Source organism: Lynx canadensis, chromosome A2 (genome assembly GCF_007474595.2).
Source record: "Lynx canadensis isolate LIC74 chromosome A2, mLynCan4.pri.v2, whole genome shotgun sequence".
Lineage (NCBI taxonomy): Eukaryota > Metazoa > Chordata > Mammalia > Carnivora > Felidae > Lynx > Lynx canadensis.
Window position 1 is genome coordinate 32,153,625 of NC_044304.2, and position 25,180 is coordinate 32,178,804.

The window sequence follows — 25,180 nt, forward strand, 5'->3', positions numbered from 1 at the left end:
ACCTTGCTAAGTGCCGTCAGATAGATATTTGAGCACAGCTTCCTAGCTGACTGAGTAGATAGAAGAGGGTGGGGTGCGTTGGGTGAAACTGTGACTTTACAGAAGGAAGATCTGCTCCCCAGCTCCCACCTCCAGGCTCAATTATTTCTTCTGGCTGGAGTTCACTTCTCCCATTTGCAGGATTGGGTCTTTCTTCTCCCTTAGGTGGCTGGTGCTCAGCTATCACCTTCTCAGTCAGGTCTCCCTGCCTGGGCAGGTTACGTGTGGCCCCCTAGCACTCCTTCCAGGCTTCAGTTTTCTCTTCTTCCCTCTGACTTGCCCAATATTTTTCTGTGTTGTTTATTGTCTCCCTCTGCTGACATATAAGCTTCACGTGAGCATGGATTCACGTTGTGTTAACTATTACACGTGTACCGAGCACAGGGTAGGCTTCCAATAACTGGTTGAGGGAATGAATCATACTCTACAGTAGACAAAGCACTTTTGCTCTAAGCACGTCCTCGCAGGCTCTCTCTTCAAGGAAATTGGCCTGTTCGTTCATCAGTGCCCCAGTTACAGCAGTTGGGCCAGGGAGCCCATGGACTAAAGGGGTGAGAGCCGGGAGGCCTGGATGCTAACACAACTTCACTGAGCGTTCTCACGTTCCACGTTCTACCGTCCACTCACCCTAAAGGGAGATACCCACCAATGAACTGATACACAGAGGCTGTCCAGCAGGGAGGCCAACCCTCCTGCCTTTAAATATATCACCTCTAAAACTGGCTCTAAAAAATGTCCCTCCCAGTTCAACAAAGTGGGCCATCACTCACACGTGTGCTTCTCCTCAGAGGAGATGTCGGGAGGAAGTACCGGCTAAGCTGATGGCAGAAAATCCTTTTCCAGGAATGGGGAATCCCGACCCTTTGTAAGTTGTAACACTCTGTCCTAGGGGCTTTGTCGGGGTGTGTAAACACTCCTTCCATTAGTCAGGATTCTTTTGGTCACGAGAGCTGGAAACCTGACTTTGATTTAAACAAAAATGGGAGTTCATTGGCTCACAAGGCTAAAAACTTCAGGCAGAAGGCAGATGTTAAGCTCAAGCAAAGTCATTAGAACTCTGTCTCTCAGCTCTGTGCTCCTCTCTGTTGACACACTGGATGCCTGACTTAAGTATTATCCTCTCAGATCACCTAATGCCTTCCCAGGGTCTCCATCAGAAGTGGTTCCGGTTGGCCTGACCTCAGTCAGAGACCCATCCCTCAGAGACGGTCTCTACAGCTGGGGAGATGGAACATACAGACGGGCAAAACCTGGATCATGCATCCACCTCTAGGTCATAGCACATGGTCTTATCTCATCCAGACCCTATGGACTGAGAGCTAAAGGCATGAAAACAAAGGTACTAACCCTAGAAGTAAGGGTGGACCAGGCCGGAAGCGAGAACAAAAGTTCACTGTCTTTTTGCCAACCCCTCATCTCTTTCCCTCTCCCTCTCCAAACAGCTGCAGGACATGCATTTTGTTCTTGTGCTGATTGTTGTGGTTGTTGAAGAATTAGAGCATTTAAAAATCCATTTGGTTGTGAACTACTGGGGGAGGGAAGGGAATTCCCTCACTCCCCAGAAGGTCCCTGGAGATACCCTGGGCTGGCCAAACCCCACAGTGAGTTGTCCCTGCTTTGGAGGAACGGCCAGAAATTCTTGCCTAGGAGCTGCCCTAGCGTGCCGGAAGTGTGGCGGGATGCAATCGACAGAGAAATGTGTCTCAGCACGAGATTCAAAGGGTCATACTGCTGATGGCCCTAGTGTGCAGGCTCAAGGAATGATGTTCAGCAGATCCTGCCAGCATTCTGGGAGTTGGAAGGCTTACCAGTTATCATCCGGAATTTTTAGAAGAGCCAGATATTCAGGGCCTAAAGATTTGAAAGGAAGACATTTCCTGTGTCCTTGTTTCCCCTTCAGCGGACACAAAAAGACAAGCTTCTTCTTAAGTAATCCATTCTCCCCGGGCCCCACCCCCAACATGGTCCAAAGCAACTTTAGTGTTTTAGAAAACATTTTAGAGAAAGGACTGATGGTAGAAGAGTGAAGTAGCCAAGAAGGTTGACTGGCTGAACCCTCTTCGCTCCTCTGTCTACAGATGCATGTTCTCAACTGCCACTGCACAACATGTGTGCCTCAGGTTCTGTGTCATGCACTGGGAATGCAGAGATGAAAGACTGTCCTTGTCCCCAGGGTGCTCAGAGTCTCTGATGAGGGTCTTGAGAGATGGAAGCTTGAGAAACTATGGGAATATGAATCAGGGGTGGCAAACTACCATAACCCCCGGGCCAAATCTAGCTCACCATCTGTTGTGGCCAATCAAGTTTTAGTGCAACGCGGACTTGCTCATTTGTGTAGGCTTTCATGCTCCAATGGTAGAAATGGGTAGCCCGGAATACTCACTGTCTGGATCTTTAGGGAAAATTTTCCAATCCCTGATGTAGACCCTAGAGACAAGCGTAGTGGTGGGGTCTGGGAGGTAGCCCAGTAGAAGCAATACCCGAACTCGGACACAAGGGTTACGGAGGAGTTAACCAAATGAGGCTGAGAAGTCGGAGGAGGCCAAGGTAAAAAGACTCCTTTTGCCAAGAAAGGGAGATAAGAGAGAGCACAGTTAGTACTGGCACCGCTGGGGTATGCAGAACTAACTGCAAAAATGGCCAGACCAGAGATGTCACCCACATCGCGAATATTCAGAAGTCAAGGGGAGCCTGGAAGGTTTTTAAGCAGGGGAGGGGCTGATCAGATGTGTTTTCTGAGAAGATCACCCAGCAGGCGTAGGGAATGGGTTGAAATAGAACTGCTTCCATTGCCTTCCATTCTGTCTTCCTCTACCTCTTAAAATATTTAGCTTCTTGGCAACAAGCCAGCATAAATATCTGAAACCATCTATCTTTGCCCTGTATCCTTGGGATACCCATGTGACCTCATGGCCTCTCTGCTCTGTGGTGTCCTGGTCCTTTTCCACTCAGGGCTGCCTTCTTCTGCACTGTATCGTGGGAAGGAGTGGGGTAAGTGGGTGGCTTAAGGGGCCATTTCTCCCCTTGGTGATTGCAGCCCCCTCAGCCTCCAGATGGAAATTTCAACGACAGTAATTGGATAAACAGTTTAATAGTAACAGAAGAACAGGCCCAGCATGAGGAATCTCAATGCCCTTTCCTCAAAGTGACTTTCCTTTCTATGCATTATGATGTAGCCAGGTCATCGGGGATGCAGAGAAATACAACGGATTGACTTCACCTGGCAGTAAGGTCAGACAGTAAGAGGCAATTTTAATAGTCATGTTATGAAAGGTACATGAAAAACGATATGGATCAGCGTGAGGTGGGAGCAATCAGAGGGAGGCAGAAGGGGAAAAAAGTTGTCTTTCCTATTTATTTCTGAAAGTGAGATACACCTTTACAAAAGCATTAACAGCCATCTCCTATTTTCCAGTCGGAATGGATTAATTCTTTAATGTATTTCGGCCTTTATTTTCTCTTCTTTACTCAAAAGAAGAAAACATTCTTGCCAGAGGCATATTTTCAGTCCCTTCACTTATAAAGTTACAAAATCTAAATTTTGCTCAAAGATTTCCAAGCTTAGGTTCACAAAAATGTATTCTTTGAGACTTTCAGAATCCTCATTCCCCCGCCCGGACACAGACCTCAGACACCTGAGCGGCTCATTCCGTGCACGCCTGGGCCGCAAAGTCTGGTGCAGGCAGACAGCACCTTCCAGTCTCTCCTCCTTTCCCTCTTAGTTCCAAGCCGGCCCTTCCATCCAGCTGTCTGGTTCTGATATAATCCCGGTCGAGCATTCAGTGATAAGTTAGGTATTAGCTGATACGAACTGGAACCCTCTCCTGAAGACAGAAAATGGTCCAGGTTCCAAGAAATAGGCACGAAGAGGAGACAGAATCCTAGCTGGCTGTATACCTGGCTGACACTGGAGGCCAACAGTTGTTACTCACGAAGTCTGCTTTCACATCACCGTGGGGAGTATGCACGCCCTCTCTGAAGCGGAGACGTGGGAGGCGGTTCTCATACGCTCACAAGTTGGCAAGCAGTGGCAGAAATAACGACCCACAGCCGATGAGCAAAAGTCCTTTAGAGATGACTCTATCACACATGCCCTAGCAGCTTGGGCCTCCCCATTTAGGCTTCACTTAATAAACTGGCTTTTGCTGTTTTATCCACTAAGCAGCTGGAAGCGGAAGGAAGCAATGCAAATAGGAATGAGATGGTCCAGAGAAAATGTACGTCCACGAGAGCCACTTTCAGCCTTTAATTGAGACTCGCTCTCTGTTCCCCCCTTTCCCTCTACCTTCTTTCTTCGGCTCCTCTGTTCTCTGCACGACATGAGAATTGGGGGGTATCTCTACAGGCAGGTCCAGCCAGTTCTTCGTTGTCTGCTATGGGAGGAAATAGTGGTTCCCTTGTTGAACGGGAGGAAGAACCCAGGGTCTGAAGTGGGATGCGCAGAAGTGCAACTCAGAATCCCCTTGCGCATGATCTCGGCGAATGGAGGGCAAGGTGATTTCCCCTCTCTGAACCTTGTTTTCAGCACCTATAGCGTGCGAAGGTCGTGACTTCATCGTGTTGTTGAGAAGATTCAATCAGATGACATAGGGGTGGGGTTCAGCCCTGGGCCTGTGTTATAATCCTATTCTAAGAGTCAAATATCTGCGTATAGCAATACTTGATGTAACAAGGTGGACATGTTTACGGAGTCACCAAGTTGCTCCCTCCATCCCTCCATCCCTCCATCAAATGTTTGTGGACCACTTCTCATGTATAAGCTATGGTGAACGACAGCAGGTCTGAAGGCAAACATGGATAGGCTGTAGGGTGAGAATGGAAAGGAAAGGAAGGGAAGAGAAGTAGACTATGAACCAAAAGTTAATTCAGTCATAATTTATGAACCTCGTACTGTATTCCGGGCACAAGGGTAGTGTGCAAAAAGTCATGGAGGACACAAACGCAAGAACAGAGCTCTTATATCAGGAAGGATGTAAGCGTGCAGGAGGGATATTCGAGTATGAACAAAAATGCCAGAAAAAGGTAACAAAGAACAGGTAGAGACGCAAGCATATAAATTACATACAGTTAGACATCAGACCTTGGCTTAAAATTTTTTTTTTAATTTTTATTTATTTTTGAGATAGAGAAAGAGCATGAATGGGGGAGGGTCAGAGAGAGGGAGACACAGAATCCGAAGTGGGGTCCAGACTCTGAACTGTCAGCACAGAGCCCGACGCGGGGCTCGAACTCATGGACTGTGAGATCATGCCCTGAGCCGAAGTCAGATGCTTAACCGACTGAGCCACCCAGATGTCCCAGACCTTGCCTTTAAAAGGTCCTATTGATATGTTCTGTCATCTTTGCCTGGTGGAATACCAACCAACATCCACCTCCAATGGCACATCCTCTGAGAAATCTTTGGCATCATGGAAGAGGGACGGCAGGGATGGAAAGGATGTCTCTCTTTCTCTCTTACTGTTAATACCACGTCTGTATAGGATTCTTGCGGCACGTACTATCAGCTGCTTTGATTATTTAGATCAGCTGTCTATGCTGATCAGATTTCACTTGCGGTTTGTCTGTGTGGACTCAGTGCTTCTTGAGTGATGGCAGCCGCATAATTGAACCAAAGAATCTCAAATGGCATTCGCTTACCCAAGCAACCATGTGCTTACAAACACAGCTGTATCTAAATGATGAAATCAAGAACTATTTACCTTTCCTTCCCAACACATTGCGGCTACAGGATTTTGATGGAGACCAAACAAGGGAACTTCAATAGGACACCAGGAGGTGCAGCTGTGTTTCTGAAGGCTGCACAGGGCTTGAATAATTCAGTTTACATTAAATACCTCTCAGTATTAACAAGGTGCAGAATAAACTGTTTACTGATGAAGCGTACGCCTTCAAATAGGATGTGCTCGTCTCAGTAGCTTACATTCGACTTTGGCAAAGCAAGCAGTCACAGCCAACACCGTTGGGGGCCTGGAGTCCGTTTATCTTTCTAAGAAACCAGGTACAACGAGGCATCTGAAACTGTTCAAATACAGTCCAGAAAGAGGCCAAGTGTTTGGCGTCTGCCAGAGGGACGAGAATCTCAGCTCTCAATATGCAAACACTAAGGTTATTTGTTTTCGTTGTCTTTACCACGAGGATAAATGGCGTTTCGTTTTTCAAGAGGATCGCTTGATGCCATTTATCTCCTTTGACTTCAAATAGAAGCTACGGACAGGGACCAAAGGTGTTCAAAAATTGGATCCACTGTGTGAGTTAGCAGGTTCAAGGCCATGTGCGAATGTTGCGAGGCATTCATGGGAATTCCCTGGTTCTAATCTACGAGCCAAGCTGGGTCACCAGAGGCTAGCCACATCATGTTTGATGAGGAAAAATCATCTCAACAGATTTACTTCTGTGTCCAGAAAAGGGCACTTCGTTGTGATCTTCCTTGAACTTTACCCTCGTAGACTTGGGTGGACCATTAACTAATTTAGAGACAGCTAAAAAACCACATAGCCAGCGTAACTTTCACTTCTCCTGGGTCTTTATTTTGCTTTTGTTTTTGCTTTTCCTTTTGATTTAGAAAGATAAAGGCAAATGTTCTAGAATTTATGCCTGGCCTCTTAAGCTACCCTGGTGGTGTTTAGATATAAATGAAAATTGCTATATATCCTTAATCTTCTTGCTGGTGAATTGCTAGAAAATGCTGGAATACTTTATTTTGGCCGGGCCCCAGCTCCATTTAAAATGCCAGACACAGCAGGGCTGAATTTGTTCATGTTCATTTGAGGACAGGGAAGCAGAGGAAGTTGTGTAAGGGATTTGGAAATGGATGTGGTGAGAGTGTGGGACATGAGAGAAGGACACAACAAATCTCTAACAAAAGGAAATTTATTTGTTCTACCAAATATGCCTTTCAGGGAAAGGCCACTTCTAACCTGCAGCAAGTAATAACTGAGAGGGGACTGTAGACAGGGAATTGCTTTGTATTTCTAATTCACTGAATTTGGAGCATCTGATCTTACTGTGCAGTTCAGCAAGGGAAAAGAAACCCACTCATCCAACGTAAAGATTATTGAAGGGGAGAAAAGAGGATGAGTATGATATAGAAACTGTATTCAAGAGAGAGTGACATGATGCAGAAGAATGAAATTAGATCCTTACCTCACTCCATATACAAAAATCCACTCAAAATGGATTAGAAATTTAAATGTAAGGCCTGAAACCATAAGACCATTAGAAAAAATATAGGCAGTAAGCTCCTTGACAATGCTCTGGGCGATGACTTTTTGGATATGCCCCCAAAACCACAGGCAATACAAGAAGTAATGGATGAATGGACTGCATCAAACTAAAAACCTTCTGCACAGAAAAGGATCCAATTAACAGAGTGAGGAGACAACCTATGGAATGGAGAACATAGGATAAGGGGTTGATATCCACAATATATAAGGGACTCAAAGAATTCAACAACAAGAAATCACTCAATTGAAACAATGGGCAGAGGGCCTAAATAGACATCTCTCAAAAGAAGGCACACAAATAAATGGTCAACAGATATATGAGAAGGTACTCAACATCACTAACCATCAGGGAAATGCAAATCAAAACCACAATGAGATACCACCACCCACCTGTTACAATGGCTATCATCAAAAAGATAAAAATAACAAACAATGGTGAGGATGTGGGGAAAAGGAAATGCTTGTGCACTGTTGGTGAATCTTAAAAAAAAAAAAAACTTAAAAAATAAGAGAATGTAGGGGCGCCTGGGTGGCTCAGTTGATTGGGCGTCCAACTTCAGCTCAGGTCATGACCTCGCAGTCTGTGAGTTCGAGCCCCACATCAGGCTCTGTGCTGACAGCTCAGACCCTGGAGCCTGCTTTGGATTCTGTGTCTCCCTCTCTCTCTGTCCCTCCCCCACTCATGCTCTGTCTCTTTCACTCTCAAAAATGAATAAATGTTAAAATTTTTTTTTAAAAAATAAGAGAATGTAAAAATAAGGTGAGAGGGGCGCCTGGGTGGCGCAGTCGGTTAAGCGTCCGACTTCAGCCAGGTCACGATCTCACGCTCCGTGAGTTCGAGCCCCGCGTCAGGCTCTGGGCTGATGGCTCAGAGCCTGGAGCCTGCTTCCGATTCTGTGTCTCCCTCTCTCTCTGCCCCTCCCCCGTTCATGCTGTGTCTCTCTCTGTCCCAAAAATAAATAAACGTTGAAAAAAAAATTAAAAAAAAAATAAGGTGAGAATGTAAACTGGCGTAGCTGCTATAGAAAACTACGGAAATACCTCAAAAACTGAAAATAGGACTATCACATTGTCCAGCAATCTCACTTCTTGGTATCTATGAAATGAAATTAGTATGTCAAAGATTTATCTGCACTCCCACGTGCACTACAGCATTATTCAAAATAGCCAGGATCTGAAAAGAACCCAGGTGTCTACTGATGAATGAGTGGCTGAAGGAGATGTGGTGTATGTATGTACAATGGAATATCATTCAACCACGAGAGAGAAGGATATCCTGCCATTTCTAACAATATGGGTGGATGTTGAGGGCACTATGCTAAGTAAAAGAAGCAAGCAAAGACAAATATTGCGTGATCTCTCTTACATGTAGAATCCTAAAAAAATAAGGTAAAACACAGAAACAGAGAGTAGAAGAGTGGTTATTAGGGGCTGGAAGGTGCGGAAGAAATGGGGAGATGCGGGCCAAAGGGTAGAGATTTGCAGTTCTGTAGGATGAGTACGTCTAGAGATCTAATGTATAGGCATGACGATTGCACTTAATACTGTATTGAACAATGGAGGTATGCTGAGAGAGCACATTCAGGTGCATTCATAACACACAAAAAATTGGACATAGTGTCTTCGCCTGAGTAATAATTTCACTATGTATAAGTACATTAAACCTTCCTATTTTATACCTTAAATATATATAATTTTTATTAAAAAAATTAAAAAGTGAGGGGTTCCTAGGTAGCTCAGTCAGTTGAGCATCCAGCTCTTGGTTTCGGCTCAGGTCATGATCTCACAGTTGGTGGGATTGAGCCCCACGTTGGGCTCTGTGCTGACAGCGCGGACCCTGCTTGGGATTCTCTCTTTCCCTGTCTCTGCCCCTCACCCACTAATTCTCTCTCCCTCTCTTTCAAAATAAATAATTTAAAATAGAAGAGGGAGTGATATGGGATATAAAGAACCTTCAAGTGAAATTCATGTGTACATATGTATCTATCTACATATACACAGAAGTTTTATAATGGCCTAAGTTCCAATCTTTGATCTGCCACCTGTTCACCGTGTGACACTGAGTAGGTTATTTAACCTCTCTGAACTTCAGTTTTCTATCTCTAGTAGTGCCAACCTCACAGAGTGGTGAGATCACAATTATATACTATGTGCCCTCCTCCTGGTATATACCATGTGCCTGTCAACAAGTAGCTTTAAAAACTGTATTTGGCAGTTTAATATCATGGATGGTAAGTAGGTTCAATTTCTGGTGTCAAGTCTGGGTAATGAGTTATGACCACCTGGAGTGCTGTGTTTAGAAGTAATGAGAAAACTTCCAGACTCATTCTATGAAGCTGGCATTACTTTGATTCCCAAACCAGACAGAGACCCAGCAAAAAAAAAAAAAAAAAAAAAAAAAAAAAAAAAAAGAGAGAACTACAGGCCAATATCTCTGATGTATATGGATGCAAAAATTCTCAAGAAGATACTAGTGAATCGAATTCAACAGCATATAAGAAGAATTATTCACCATGATCAAGTGGGATTCATTCCAGGGCTGCAGGGCTGGTTCAATATTCGCAAATGCATCAATGTGCTACATCACATTAAGCAACAAAAAGGTAAGAACCATATGGTCCTGTCAATAGATACAGAAAAAGCATTTGACAAAATACAGGATCCTTTCTTGATGCAAACCCACAAGAAAGTCGGGACAGAAGGAACATACTTAATCATCATAGAAGCCATATATGAAAAGCCCACAGCTGATATCATCCTCAATAGGAAAAACTGAGAGCTTTCCCCCTGAGATCAGGAACACGACAGGGATGTCCACTCTCAGCACTATTGTTTAACATAGGGTTGGAAGTCCTAGAAGGAATGAGAGACTGTGGCTAAATGTGGCACACAAGAGCAGGGTGACAGATTACTGATGTCTGCTATTGGCACCAGATGCAGAAGTGTACATGCTATTCTGAGTCTAAGAAAAGATCCCACAATGTCAGGAGATGTGGTCTCCTTGTCTCCAATTAGCTGTGTGACCAGGGACTATCTTTTATACCCCCTGGGCCTCATTTTCCCCAATATAAAACGAATGGATGTTATGCTAAGGTTTGAGTATGAAAATTCTGCTCCTAATCTGGAAAATATTGTCACTGATTCACAGGATTGGAATGGTGACAGTTTTTAAAAATATTTGCACTCAGTGCATGTATATATGAGAAAATGTTCCATGGTCTCGTTTTGAAGAGTATCTACCATCACCTAAGTGAAAGGGTATGGAGGTCAGTAAGTGAAACTACGTCTAAGGCCTCCTTGTACCAGCTGTGTGCTCCTGTTTCAGTGAAAACCTCTCTGGGCCTCAGGTTCATCACCTGCAGAATGGGAGAAAAATCATGTCTGTCTCTTCTGACCCTGAGATGTGGAGCAAATTAATGAGGTCACATTTTCTCAGTGCTTTGAACTTGTCAGATGGCAGATCTTATGTGACCCTAAGGGAAGAGGATTTATATACAAATGTGGCCCAGAAATTGCCCCCTTGATACGATGCACATTAATATCCATTTGATGTACTACAGCTTTATTACAGCAGAGTAATGCTTCCAGAAGGAAAACGAGATTGCTTAAAAAAAAACCCAGACATTATTCTTTTACTTTTAAGTTGAGCCTTCCTTTTCCTTGGTGTAAATCTCATAGTCTCCAAGGTTAAAAACATGATCAAATCTGAAAGAAGCTTGACACTGAAGTAGTTCATTTGGCAAACTTGGCCTTCATAGGAGTAAATGTACATTGGCTACTTAAAACATCCTTAAAACCTACTTGCTGTTGGACATATGCAAAAACGAGTCTACACGAAGTTGAAATATGTTGGCCCCGTAAATAGGATGACAATGGATCCTAGTGCTAACTTCTGTTCTCCTGGACAAAGTTAGAACCTGAAAGGTGTCACATTATTGCCCTAAAGCCCACATTCCGAAAATGACTGATCAATAATGGGAAAAAACGTGCCCCAACTCTTACCTTGGACACACTTGTAGGACAGAGAAGATAAGCTAAAACAGGTAAATAGGATACATGTGCTTCTTCCTGATCACTTGAATCAACAACTTTAGCATGGAAATAGAAGAAAACAGAATTGGCCACCATTTACTCCATTCAACCGTATTTCTTTCTTCACCTCTCAACCAGAGACTCTAGGCAGTAATGATGACAATAACAGTAATGACTATTACAACAAGATTTTAAAACAGAACTCTTTCTGTCTCAGTTTCAGGTGACGTATCAATATGACAGATTCAAAATAACAAAGTGAATGAAACGAATCTGCATACACAGATTTTTAAAGAAAATGTCCAGTAAGCTCATTCAGCATTCTTGTGCCTTTTTTTAAAAATTGAGATAAAATGGACATATAACATTATATTCATTTAGAGTGTACAACATAATAATTTGTTATTTGGACATTACCACAGGATTGGATTGTTTCGGTTCTTTTTGGTTTGTTTTTTATTATTGAGTTGATTGAGTTCTTTTATATACTTTGGATATCAACCCCTTATTGGGTATACAATTTGCAGATATCTTCTTCCATCCAGTAGGTTGCCTTTTCATTCTGTTGATGGTTTCCTCTCCTGTGCAGAAGCTTTTCAGTTTGATGTAGTCACACTTTAATTTTGCTTTTGTTGCCTTTGCTTTTCGCATCAGATTTAAAAATTTGACTCAAAGACTTTTGTCAAGGAGCTTAATGCCTATATTATTAGAAGTTTTAAAGCTTCAGGAATTACATTCAAGACTTTAACTCATTTTGCATTAATTTTGTATAATGTATAATATAATGGTCAAGTTTCATTCTTTTGCATGTGGCTCCCCATTTTCCCCATCACCATTTGTTGAAGAGACTGTTCTTTCTCCATTGTATATTCTTGACATCTTTGTCATAAAGTAACTGACCATATATCAGTGGATTTATTTCTGGCCTTCCTTATTCTGTTCCATTAATCTATGTGTCTGATTTTATGACAACACCATAATGTTTTAACTACCATAGATTTGTAGTATAGTTTGAAATTAGGGAGCATGAAACTGCCAGCTTTGTTCTTCTTTCTCAAGGTTGCTTTGGCTATTTGGGGTCTTTTGTGTTCTATACAAATTTTAGAATGATTTCTTCTAGTTAGGCGAAAAAAAGCCATTGGAATTTTGGTAGAGACCGCAAAGAATTTGTGGATTATTTTGGGTTGTATGGATAATAATAATGTTAATTCTTCTCGTCCTTTATGAAATATCTATTTGTGTCTTGTTTAAATTCTTTCATCAATATCTTACAGTTTTCAATGTATAAGGCTTTCACCTCCTTTCTTAAATTTATTCCTAGGTATTTTAGTCTTTTTGATGCAATTGTAGATGGGATTGTTTTCATAATTTCTCTTTCAGATATTTTGTTATTAGTGTATAGAGATGCAAGACATTTCTGCACATTGATTTAATATCCTGAAATTTAATGAATTCATTTTTATTAGTTCTAACAGTTTTTCTATGGAGTCTTTAAAGTTTTCTATATATAGTATCATGTCATCCGCAAATAGTGACAGTTTTACTTCTTTCTTTCCAATTTGGATGCTTTTTATTTCTTTTTCTTGTCTTATTGCCATGGCTAAATCTTCTAACGCTACGTTGAGTAATAGTGGCCAAGAGTGGGCATTTTTGTCTTGTTCCTGATTTTAGGGAAAAAAATTTTAACTTTTCACCTTGGTGATGTTTGCTGCAAGTTTGTCATACGTGGCTTTTATTATGTTGACATATGCTTCATCTATATGCACTTTATTGTGAATTTTTATCATAAGTGATATTGAATTTTGTCAAATGCTTTTTCTTTTTTTTTATATGAAATTTATTGTCAAATTGGTTTCCATACAACACCCAGTGCTCATCCCAAAAGCTGCCCTCCTCAATACCCATCACCCACCCTCTCTCCCTCCCACCCCCCATCAACCCTCAGTTTGTTCTCAGTTTTTATCAGTCCTCTTATGCTTTGGCTCTCTCCCACTCTAACCTCTTTTTTTTTTTTTCTTTTTCTTTCCCCTCCCCCATGGGTTCCTGTAAGTTTCTCAGGATCCACATAAGAGTGAAACCATATGGTATCTGTCTTTCTCTGTATGGCTTATTTCACTTAGCATCACACTCTCCAGTTCCATCCACGTTGCCACAAAAGGCCTTATTTCATTTTTTCTCATTGCCACATAGTATTCCATTGTGTATATAAACCACAATTTCTTTATCCATTCATCAGTTGATGGACATTTAGGCTCTTTCCATAATTTGGCTATTGTTGAGAGTGCTGCTATGAACATTGGGGTACAAGTGCCCCTATGCATCAGTACTCCTGTATCCCTTGGATAAATTCCTAGGGAATTCCTGGGTCATAGGGTAGGTCTATTTTTAATTTTCTGAGGAACCTCCACACTGCTTTCCAGAGCAGCTGCACCAATTTGCATTCCCACCAACAGTGCAAGAGGGTTCCCGTTTCTCCACATCCTCTCCAGCATCTATAGTCTCCTGATTTGTTCATTTTGGCCACTCCGACTGGCGTGAGGTGGTACCTGAGTGTGGTTTTGATTTGTATTTCCCTGATAAGGAGCGATGCTGAACATCTTTTCATGTGCCTGTTGGCCATCCGGATGTCTTCTTTAGAGAAGTGTCTATTCATGTTTTCTGCCCGTTTCTTCACTGGGTTATTTGTTTTTCGGGTGTGGAGTTTGGTGAGCTCTTTATAGATTTTGGATACTAGCCCTTTGTCCTATAGTCATTTGCAATATCTTTTCCCATTCTGTTGGTTGCCTTTAGTTTTGTTGGTTGTTTCCTTTGCTGTGCAGAAGCTTTTATCTTCCTAAGGTCCCAGTAATTCACTTTTGCTTTTAATTCCCTTGCCTTTGGGGATGTGTCGAGTAAGAGATTGCTATGGCTGAGGTCAGAGAGGTCTTTTCCTGCTTTCTCCTCTAAGGTTCTGATGGTTTCCTGTCTCACATTCAGGTCCTTTATCCATTTTGAGTTTATTTTTGTGAATGGTGTGAGAAAGTGGTCTAGTTTCAACCTTCTGCATGTTGCTGTCCAGTTCTCCCAGCACCATTTGTTAAAGAGACTTGTCTTTTTTCATCGGATGTTCTTTCCTGCTTTGTCAAAGATGAGTTGGCCATACGTTTGGGGTCTAGTTCTGGGGTTTCTATTCTATTCCATTGGTCTATGTGTCTGTTTTTGTGCCATGTCAAATGCTTTTTTTGAATCTAGTCAGTGATCATATGTTTTTTGTCATTATGGTGTTAATGTGGTGTATCATATTGATAGATTTGTGGATATTGAACAATCCTGCATCCCTGGAATAAATCCAGTTGATAATGGTGTATGAACCTCTTGATTGTTGAATTTTTGAATTTGATTTGCTAATATTTTGTTGTTGATTTTTGCATCTATGGTCATCAGAGATATTGGTCTTTAATTTTCTTTGTGGTGTCCTTGTCTGGATTTGGTATTAGGGTAATGCTGGCCTTGTAAAATGATTTTGAAAGTGTTCTCTCCTTTTCATTTTATTGGAGGAGTTTGAAAAGGGTATTAAATCTTATTTGAATGTTTGGTAGAATTCACCAGTGAAACCAGCTGATCTGGGACTTTGTTTATTGGGACGTTTTTGATTACTGCTTCAATCTCCTTACTCATAACTGGTCTATTCAGATTTTCTATTTATTCATGATTCAGTCTCAGAAGATCGTAATGTCTCTAGGAACTGAACAATTTCTTCTAGGTTGTCCAGTGTGTTGGCATATGAGCCACACCCCTTTACATATCATGTATGGCTACTTTGGCACTGAAAAAGGAGAGCTGATCAGCTGTGACAGAAACTGGCCTGCAAAGCCTGAAATATTTATCATTTTTGTCTTTACAGAAGAAGTTTTCTAATCCCTGATCTAACCACAAGCCTGGTTTAAAAAAACAAAAAGGTTTGGAGAGGTACTGGAAAAATCTGAAATGTGTCCCTTGTGTTTGGGACCTTGCTACTGATTTCCGTATGAAAAGTCCTGATTAGGGGAACTATTGTCTAGGGATCTCTTCCAAGGAAACCAATGGCTGGAGAAGGGTTGACCAACTTCTCTGGTGCTAATTTTGGGAGAGTTTTGCTGTGGGGGCAAAGGCCTCAGTTTCCCCATAGTGAAGAACAGATGTGTGAGCATTTCTTAAAGATCAGATACAGGATGCATGAAAGAGGGCTGGTGTAGACTCTTGGCTGCCTGGAGGGGATCTTAGTAGGAAGTAGATGGATGTGCCCTTCTGGAGGTCGAGGGCTTGAGGAAGGAGCCATAAGGTGACAATCTGGAATAGCCAACACTTTGTTTTTTTGACAGGCCAGAAATTGCACAGCCAAGTATAAGCCTTTCTAGCCTGCTATAAGCCTACAGTTAACAAAGAGAAGATGAGGTGCACCTGAGTGGATCAGTCAATTAAGCATACAACTTCAGCTCTGTCATGATCTTGCGGTCCGGGAATTTGAGCCCCACACTGGGCTCTGTGCTGACAGCTCAGAGCCCGGAGCCTGCTTCAGATTCTGTGTGTATCTCTCTCTCTGCCTCTCTCTCTGTCTCAAAATAAACAAAAATAAATAAATATTAAAAATATTTTTTAAAAAAGAGAAGGTAGTAGGGAAGGTGAGAGGTGATGAAGGCGAGGCATGCCCTATCCATTCTCTCTAGCTTTTTCAAGATCACCCTCACTGATTAAAGTTTAAACAGAAAGTGAAAAAAAGAAAGAGAGTTGTGTTTTATTAACGCAGGAGCTATGCTTTTCTAACATACTAGTATTTATTGAGCAGTGCCAATAAATGAAAGCTTTATGTCCACTTCTCAGCTACTTATTATAACAAATCTCTGAGACTAGTATTAAAACACCCATTTTATGGGAGAGGAAACCAAAGTTCAGAGAACTTATATGATATACCTAAGGCCCCACACCAGTGAGAGGCAGAGCCAGGATTACCCATTGGATGCCCAAATGCATGTTGTTTTCATTGTATCCTGGGAAGAAGCTTTTATCTTGGGAATGAAATTTTGGGTCCTATATTGGTGTCCAGAGCCCAAACACCCCACGATGACAGTGTTCATCGAGTACTTTTGTGGTTAAGGAACAAGCACTCATTCAGGTTAACCTAAGAGGTACGTGTTTACAACAAGGGCACACTTTGCCCTAGGTCACCTAGCAGTGGAATTCAAACTTTGGAAGTACTCAATCCCTGTGTGGAATTGCTTCCCAGTAATAAGTGTATGAAAGTGGGCAGTTTGCAGTCATTCGGATGACTTCACACATTCCTTAACTGAATCTTTGCAACAGCATAGACTGATAGGCAAGGAAATTATTGTCCCTATTTTTCAGATGAGTAAACACAATCTCAGACGCTCAAACTGTACCACTCAATGAATATTTGTCAAATGAATAAATGAATGAGTATACCCCATCCCTGATGTATGTGTATGTGGACAGCCAGGCATTGCCGATGATTATTTCATTTTTTTGACTAGATTATAAGCCATGGAGCCCCCATCTCCGTATCCCATATTAGAAGCATAAGACCTTGTACATAATGGAAGCCCTATTGGTGTTAGTGGAGAGCCTTCAATATCCTATAACAGGAGAGTGTTATTGTAAGCAAATATTATATATTAAGTAGCATTTTGAAGGGACTCAGTGCAGTCGAGGGGTTTTCTTCAGGGGACAGGCTCTGGGGTGAAAGAGACCTGCATCTAAATCCTGTTGCTTTTTAACCTATTCAATTATTTTCACACGAAGGTAGCAAAGGTGGTTTTCAATCCTTCACTGCCATTTGCTGGCCTTTGCGCAAGTTATTGTCTTTTTACCTCTAAAACGGGCCTAAGTTTACTCAAACACAGCTTTACTTTGAGGGCTAAATGAATAATACTACCTGGCATAGAGTAGGTACTTGATCAAGGGTAATCATTTTTATTTAAAGTGGCCATCTGCTGGCTTGATTTTCTAAAGCTCATTATTATCTCCAGATCACAAAGTACAAAATTTAGTTCACAGGTAAGGAACTAGATTCTGCTCTTCTGTTCAGGCCAAAGGAAGCATTCTGAAAGCATGGGAAGAAACTGTTGAGAGACTTCTTAGAACCATTTGGGGGCCATAGTGGAGAACAACAGTCTGCAAAACAGACCAAATCGACGAATGTCCTGGGAGCACAAAATAACTATGTTTTCAGTTCCTTTATCCAAACCTGGAATTGTAGCTTTATTTTAAATTTTCCAATCTTGCCCTTTCAACTAGATCATTATTTAAAATGTAGGAGGCATATTAAAGTAAGAGGAAGACATTTCATTTACTTAGGTCCAAATTCAACCATTCTTGCTGTTCTCATTTGAAACTGGTGATTGCTTGTGAAGGATGAAAGAACTGGGTAGTTAGAGAATAAGATTGGGGGATAGATTTTGAAAAAGGTTTTGTCTCTACAGATCTCCGAAATAAACTGAGCTCACTAAATAAGTTAAGTCTCACTAAAGCACGATTTTCCAATTCATCCACTAATTAATCATGGATATAACGACCGAGGCAAAATTATTTTCCTCCATAGATGTGAATTGCTATTTTGCAAGAGAAAAACACAATTTCTATTAAAACAAATGATTAACATCTCCCTTGAAAATGTCTCAAATATTTTTCTCTAAATAAAGGATTCCCCTTGAACCCAGAATTTCTTGGCGTCATCTGGCTCTTTGGTCTGAATTTGACATAAATTTGCACACTGGTCGTTTGTGTTTTATTTTCTCTTTCGTATTGGCCATCACTCTGGCAGGACTATGGTAACAGCATCATTGTTAGAGTATATAGGTCCCCTTTTGCAATCAGTTCCTTTCTCGCGGGTTTACTGTGCAGACCGTGGGCTCCTTGAGGGGATCTCCTTCTCTTTATCTTCGTCCTATTCCTACCCCTTTACCTAGCACACAGGAGGCAAGCAAAAAATGCCCTTTGAAGTGGAATTGAAGGGCTTAGGCGTTTCCTGCTTTTCAAGGCCAATCCTGCCAATTATTGGAGAGCAATAAACTGAGAAAGTGGGGAAGAGAAGCGGTGTCATCTCACATGGGGTTAATTTGGGCATAGAGGAATGCATCTGGGAAATACACTTCCCACTACTTGGAGGTATTTGATTTTCTCTAGCTAGGTAGCCCATCAGAATCCTCCATGCTAGTATTATTTGGTCATAGGCCCCCCTTATTTTCTTTAATGTCACATTCTGCTTTGAGTGTTCCGTGCCACAAAACACACGGTTAGGGAGCCTGTGACGAATCGAAAGTTCTCCAGACTTTGCTTCTTCAATTTGTTCCATCTTCTCACATTGTTTTCGTGGTCACACATCTCTGGCATGAAGTGAAGCACCCCCCGGTTATGAAACACTTACAGCCCACAGGCTGCTGGGCAAGCGTTTGCTTCAAGTCCAAACAAACGGAGATAGAACTTCTCTCTCTGGGCATTAGTCTTTACAACAACAGCAGCATGTTGCTTGCAGGGTAATCTCAATCTAAACAACCGATATTTAAAAAGACATAAACGCTTTCCACGGGAGCCTGGGAAATTTGCAGAAGGCCTCACACGGCCCTTCCCGAACGCTCCATTTCTATACTTCCCTCCGTTTTGGGTCACAAATGCTGTTCCTTTTTCAGAGCTGGCTTGGAAAATGACTTGGATGTGATCCTGCTGGCCTGATACCACGTACTTGGCCGGCCAGGACTTCCTGGCTCTGCTGTTGATAGTATACAGCAGGAGCAGAAGAGTCTTGGCAAATCAGACACCCCGTGCTTGGGCAATTTGCAGGGTTCACTGGCAAGAGCCGTAGACATACCATATTTTATATATTATATAATCTATATACATGTATATTCGTGTCTATTTACGCGTGCAGCATTTCCTACATATCACAGGTCCGGGGGCCGTCCTTCACGACGTAGTTTGATTCGTAGCCTGTGGAAGTGTGTAGCTCACAGGCCCTAGGATTATACCCGGCAGCGTGATGGCCATCATTGAATGTTCACTGGGCACTTACTATATTCTAGGCACCGTGCCAAGCACTTTCCACAAATGGTCCCAGGAATTTTCCCCACAACCTTATCAAGTTTCACTGTGTGTCTTTTACACATGCGCAAACTGAGGTTCAGAAATGAACTGGAAGTCAAAGATAACCTCTCCAGGAGAAAATAGAGTCTGCACTAAGTGAGAACGATTAGTGCGTGTGCCCTAGCTGTGGCCCTCGACTACAGGACGCTTCTTCCTAGGGGAGGCGTATCTGAACCTCCCCTCCACGGGCAGGATGATGAAGACGAAGGGCAAGTTATTAAAGGAGAGGTAATATTGTAGCTTAATAGTTGGAAATTAAAAAAAAAACAACTTGCAATTTTTATAAAACAAGGGAGGGTAAGTAAAGTTTGGCAAAGGTTGCCTTGTGGTCACATACAGGAGATAGAATCTGTGTTCTGGGTTTTAGTGCCTGTTCTTGGTGACAGGAAGGGAGGGGCAAGCCCTGTCCCCCAGCCAAGGGTGTGCTTCAAAAATTCTGGGTTTTTTGGGGGGGATATTTAGGATTATCAGAATGGGGCATGCATTGTAAAAGGTTAAGAAATTCCCATCTACACCGATCAAACGAAACTGATGTTCACCAAATTTCTACTCTTTTAAAGTTATCTTCACCCAGAAAAAGCTAGAAGTTGTATTTTTATTCCAGTTTTCATTTTACAGGTTCAATTCTCTGAGCAATGACTCACTGTTTCATTTTCCCTCCGTGAAGTTCTGGCTGGGTTAAGCGGGGCATTGCACAGAATGTACACATTCCCCGTGATCACTGTGAAAATCAGACCTTAAAACTAAAGGATTTATAGTCCTAGACGCAAAACCAGTACCGCAAGGCCAAACAAAGATTAGAAAGGAGGTATTTGGGCTGAAAACAGCCGTAAAATTCTTCTCTTGTTCTGTACGTGGCTACCTAGGAACGTTTTTCCAAAATTTAAGATTAGACCAAGAAAATCATAGCTACCTAGAGTTAGGCCTTTGGGAACTATTTGTGACAATTGCTGCTTTTATAGGTAGAAAATCAAGGCTCAGATTGGGCTTACCTGAGGATGCAGAGAGAAAGAGAGAGAGAGAGAGAGAGAGAGAGAGAGAGAGAGGCTAAGTGGGACTCAGAACCTGACTTTCAGCCTGCCAAGAGACCAGAGCCCCTTCATTATACTAGTACTGACCAAAAGACTGAGTATCTTTCTCTTATGCTTATTATATTCTGTGTGTGGTTTTTTTAAATTCTTTTAATGTTTATTTAGTTTTGAGAGAGAGAGACAGAGACAGAGAATGTGAGCCGGGGAGGGGCAGAGAGAGCGGGAGACACAGAATCCGAAGCAGGTTCCAGGCTCGGAGCTGTCAGCACAGAGCCCCACGCGGGGATCGAACCCACAAACCGTGAGATCATGACCTGAGCCGAAGCTGGACGCTTAACTGACTCAGCCACCCAGGTGCCCCTTGTATTGCATTTTTAATGGACGATGTTATTTTGCAGGTGCCTTTTAAAGTATAGCCTGAAACTTACATGAGATGGTAGAACGTTGTGCCTGTTTTAGATGCTCCCGACAGTCCCTCCTTTCGTTTGGGAAATGGTAGTATCCAATCATAGTGCTCTGACCCCTGCGCTGGAGCTGGTCATGTGACCTACGCTAATGCAATCAGAGACCTTCCCTGAGATTTATTTAAACTTGTCGTCTTTTCCCGCCCTGAGCAAACAACCAGTGGAGTATAAGAAAGAGCACTGGGGCCTCTAGTTAGCATAAGTGCACTTTGTGGAAAAGCACGCTGGTAAAAACCCGAATGAAGCCAATCCTCAATCCTTGAGTGTCTAAGTTCAAATGCTTTCTCTGCCCCTTTTGCATGACCCTAGGGCACTTACATCACTTCTAGGAGCCTTAGTTTCTTCATCTAAAAATAATTGCTGGGTGAAAATTCAGTTATATAATATATTAAAAGTATGATTTAGAGTGCCTGATACATCATAAATACTGAATAACAGCAACAAAAACAATAGAGGCTAATTAAGACTCCTGCTGTATTTATCTTTACATATTTTGAATACCTATGTTGCCGTCTTCCGGCTGGTTTTATTCATGTACTTCTCGGCAAAGCTAATCCCCAGCACTCATAGTGGCTTACATAAAAGCTCAGCCTTGCTGCACATACTGTTTTTTATAGTATGTACTTGGGTAAACACAGTAAATAAAGTTTACTTTTGTTGGGGCACACTGGATAGGGAGGCAGGGGACGTCAGGGGTCATGGTGAGCCATAGGCAGCCAAGCCGCTTGAACTTTATAGAAAAAGTAAGGATGATAGAGGACAGAGACTGTTGTTTGCCAGAGCCTGGGCCTGTCTTCTATATTTTGAAGAAACTGTGGCTGGTGCATTTCTACTATAGCTATATATGGGATCGGAAGTTCTTTTTGGTGGCAAATCCAGATACACGTTTTCCAGCTACAGCTATAAAAGGCAACTCTGGGGCTGAAAAGACAGGTGCTGTTTCTCATGGAATCAGAGATTTTTTTATTGAGCACCCACTGCATGCCAGATACTCTTAAAGTAGCTGGAGACAGGGTGCCTGGGTGGCTCAGTCGGTCAAGCGTCCGACTTTGGCTCAGGTTATGATCTCGCAATTTGTGGGTTTGAGCCCCGCATCGGGCTCTATGCTTACAGCTCAGGGCCTGGATCCTGCTTCGGATTCTGTGTGTGTGTGTCTCTCTCTCTCCCCCTTCCCTGCTCCCACTCTCTCTCTCTCTCTCTCTCAAAAATAAACAAACATTAAAAAAATAGATGGAGGCATAGCAGTGACAAAATAGATAATTATCCCTACCATTTTTTTTAAGTTTCTCGTTTTTTTGTATTGAGGTGTAAATCACATAACACAAAATTAACCTTTTAAAAGTGAAAAATTCATAGGCATTTAGTACATTTACAACCTTGTGCAACCATCACTTTTGTCAAGTTCCAAAACATTTTTATCACATGAAAGGAAAAGGTACCTGTTAAGCAATTGTTTCCCACCTTCCTGAATGAAGCCTGCCCTCTGATAACCACCAATCTGTGCTCGGTCTCCGTGGATATTTCACACAAATGGAAACATACAAGTGACCATTTGTGTCTGACCCCTTTTCACTTAGCATAAAGTTTTCAAGGTCGTCTACATTGTAGCATCTTAGATATTTACTTTTTTTCTGAAGGTTTAATAACATTCCATTGTATGTACAGACTACAATTCATTTATCCATTCACCCAGTAATGGACATTCAGGCTATTTCCACATTTTCTCTATTGTGGCTAGTGCTCCTATAGATATGCACATGCGTGTAGTTGTGTGAGTACTTGTTTTCAATTTTTTGGGGTATATATCCAGGAGTAGAATTGCTCAATCATATGCTAATTCTATGTTTAACTCCTTGAGGAACTGTCAGACTGCTTTCTCAACTTGCTGAACCACTTTAAATTCTCACCAATAATGGATGAGGGTTTCAATTTCTCCACATCCTTGCCAATACTTGTTATTTTCCATGTTTTCATTATGGCCATTACAGTGGGTGCAAAGTGGTGCCTCACTGTGAGTTTTGTTTGCGTTTCTCTCAGGACTAATGATGTGGAACATCTCCATTTCCCTAATGTTTATTTTTGAAAGAGAGAGAGAGCGAGAGGGAGGGAGGGGCAGAGAGAGAGACACACACACAGAATCCAAAGCAGGCTCCAGGCTTTGAGCTGTCAGCACATAGCCCGACGTGGGGCTCGAACCTGTAAACCACGAGCCCCTCAGGTAAATCATGACCTGAGCCGAAGTTGGAGGCTTAACCAACTGAGCCACCCAGGTACCCCAATGTGGAACATCTTTTTATGTACTTGTTGGCCATTTCTTCTTTGGTTATATCTTCCTTGGAGAGATGTCTGTTCAGATAATTTGTCTTTTTAAATTGGTTTGTTGATATTTTTTATTGTTGAACTGTAAAAGCTCTTTATATATGCTGGATACTATATCCTTATGAGATACATGATTCACAAGTATTTTACCCTATTCTCTAAGTTGTCTTTTTTTTCTTGACAATGACTTTTGATACAGAAAGGTTTTTAATTTTAAAGAAGCCCAGTTTGTCTACTTTTTCTTTTGTCGTATTAAAGAATACATTTCCAAATCCAAGGTCATGAAGATTTGTCTCAAATGTTTTCCTCTAAGAATTTTACAGTTTTAGGGACACCTGGGTGGTTCAGCTGGTTAAACATCTGACTCTTGATCTAGACTCAGGTGAACTCATGGTTCATGAGATTGAGCCCCATGTTGGGCTCTGTGCTGACAGTGTGGAGACTGCTTGGGTTTCTCTTCCTCTCTCTGCCCCTCCTCAGCTGCCATTGTCTCTCGTACTCTTTCTCAAAAAATAAACAAACCTAAAAAAAAGAATGTTCTGGTTTTAGCTGGTATATTCAGGTCACTAATGCATTTTCAGTTAATTTTTGGACATGGTGTGAGGTAGGGGTCCAATCTCACTCATTTGCATGTTGCACTCATTTGCAATATGCCTATCATTTTGGAGAAAGGAAACATAGTACCATAAACATAGGAAAAAGTAAATTGACACTATCAGATCCAAGAGGAGCCCAAGAAGACATGAAAATTAAATATAATAAGGTATTCTGGGTGAGATCCTGGAAGAGAAAATGGATACTAGATAAAAACTAAGGAAATCTGAATAAAGTCTGAGTTTTAGTAATAATACATCAATCTTGCTTCACTAACTGTGACAAATGTACTCTACTATAATAGGATGCTAATAACAGGGGAAATTGGGTGTGGGGTGTATAGAAACTCTGTTCTGGCTTCACATTTTTTTCTGTGCATCTAAAACTCCTCTAAAATTAAAAAGTTATTTTAAAAAAGTAAACTGACAGCATCTAAAACAATTCCAATGTCTAGGAATAAACCTAATGAAAGATACTCAACAAAACTACACCAAAACTAGAAGATACTACTAAGAGAGATACTTCATGTTCACTGATTGCTAGGCTTGGTATTGGTAAGATGTCAGTTCTGTCAAATTTGTTTATAGATTTATTGGCATCCTAGTCAAAATGCCAGCAAATGTTTTCCTAGAAATTGATAAGATGATTTTAGAATTTGTATAAAAACAAAAAAGATCTATACCAGCCAAAATAATTTTGAAAAGACACAAAGCTGGAAGAGTTACACTATATGATTTCCAAGCTTATTATAAAGCTCCAGTAATCACAATAATGTGGTATTGACAAAAGTATCGACATATAGAGCAGTGGGACAGAAGAGAGTCTAGAAATTGAGACCCACACGCCAATGGTCAATTGAATTTTGGAAAGGTTCCTAAGTAATTAAATGGGAAAGTAAAATTGTTTTTAATAAGTGATGTGGGAACTGGAAATTCGTATTAAAAATGAATTCTGATGTCTATTCGTGCCATAAACCAAAATTAATTCAAAATAGTCTTTAACTATAAATGTAAAAGCCAAACTATAATATTTCTAAAATAAAATGCAGGAGAGAAGCACCTGGGTGACTCAGTTGTTTGAGCATCTGACTCTTAGTTTCAGCTCAGGTCATGATCCATGAGTTCAAGTGCCGTGTGGGCTCTGTGCTGATATCACGGAGCCTGCTTGGGATTCTCCTTCTCTCTCTGCCCCCCCCCCCGCCCCTCCCCCCTTCTCACACTCTGTCTCTCTCAAAATAGAGAAACATTTTGCAACTTTGGGGTGAGCAAAGGTTTCTTAGACTAAAAATAAAGATATATTTGACTTTATAAAAATTGAAACTTTTTGCTCTTCAAAGGACACCAACTGGAATACCCTAACGCAAGCC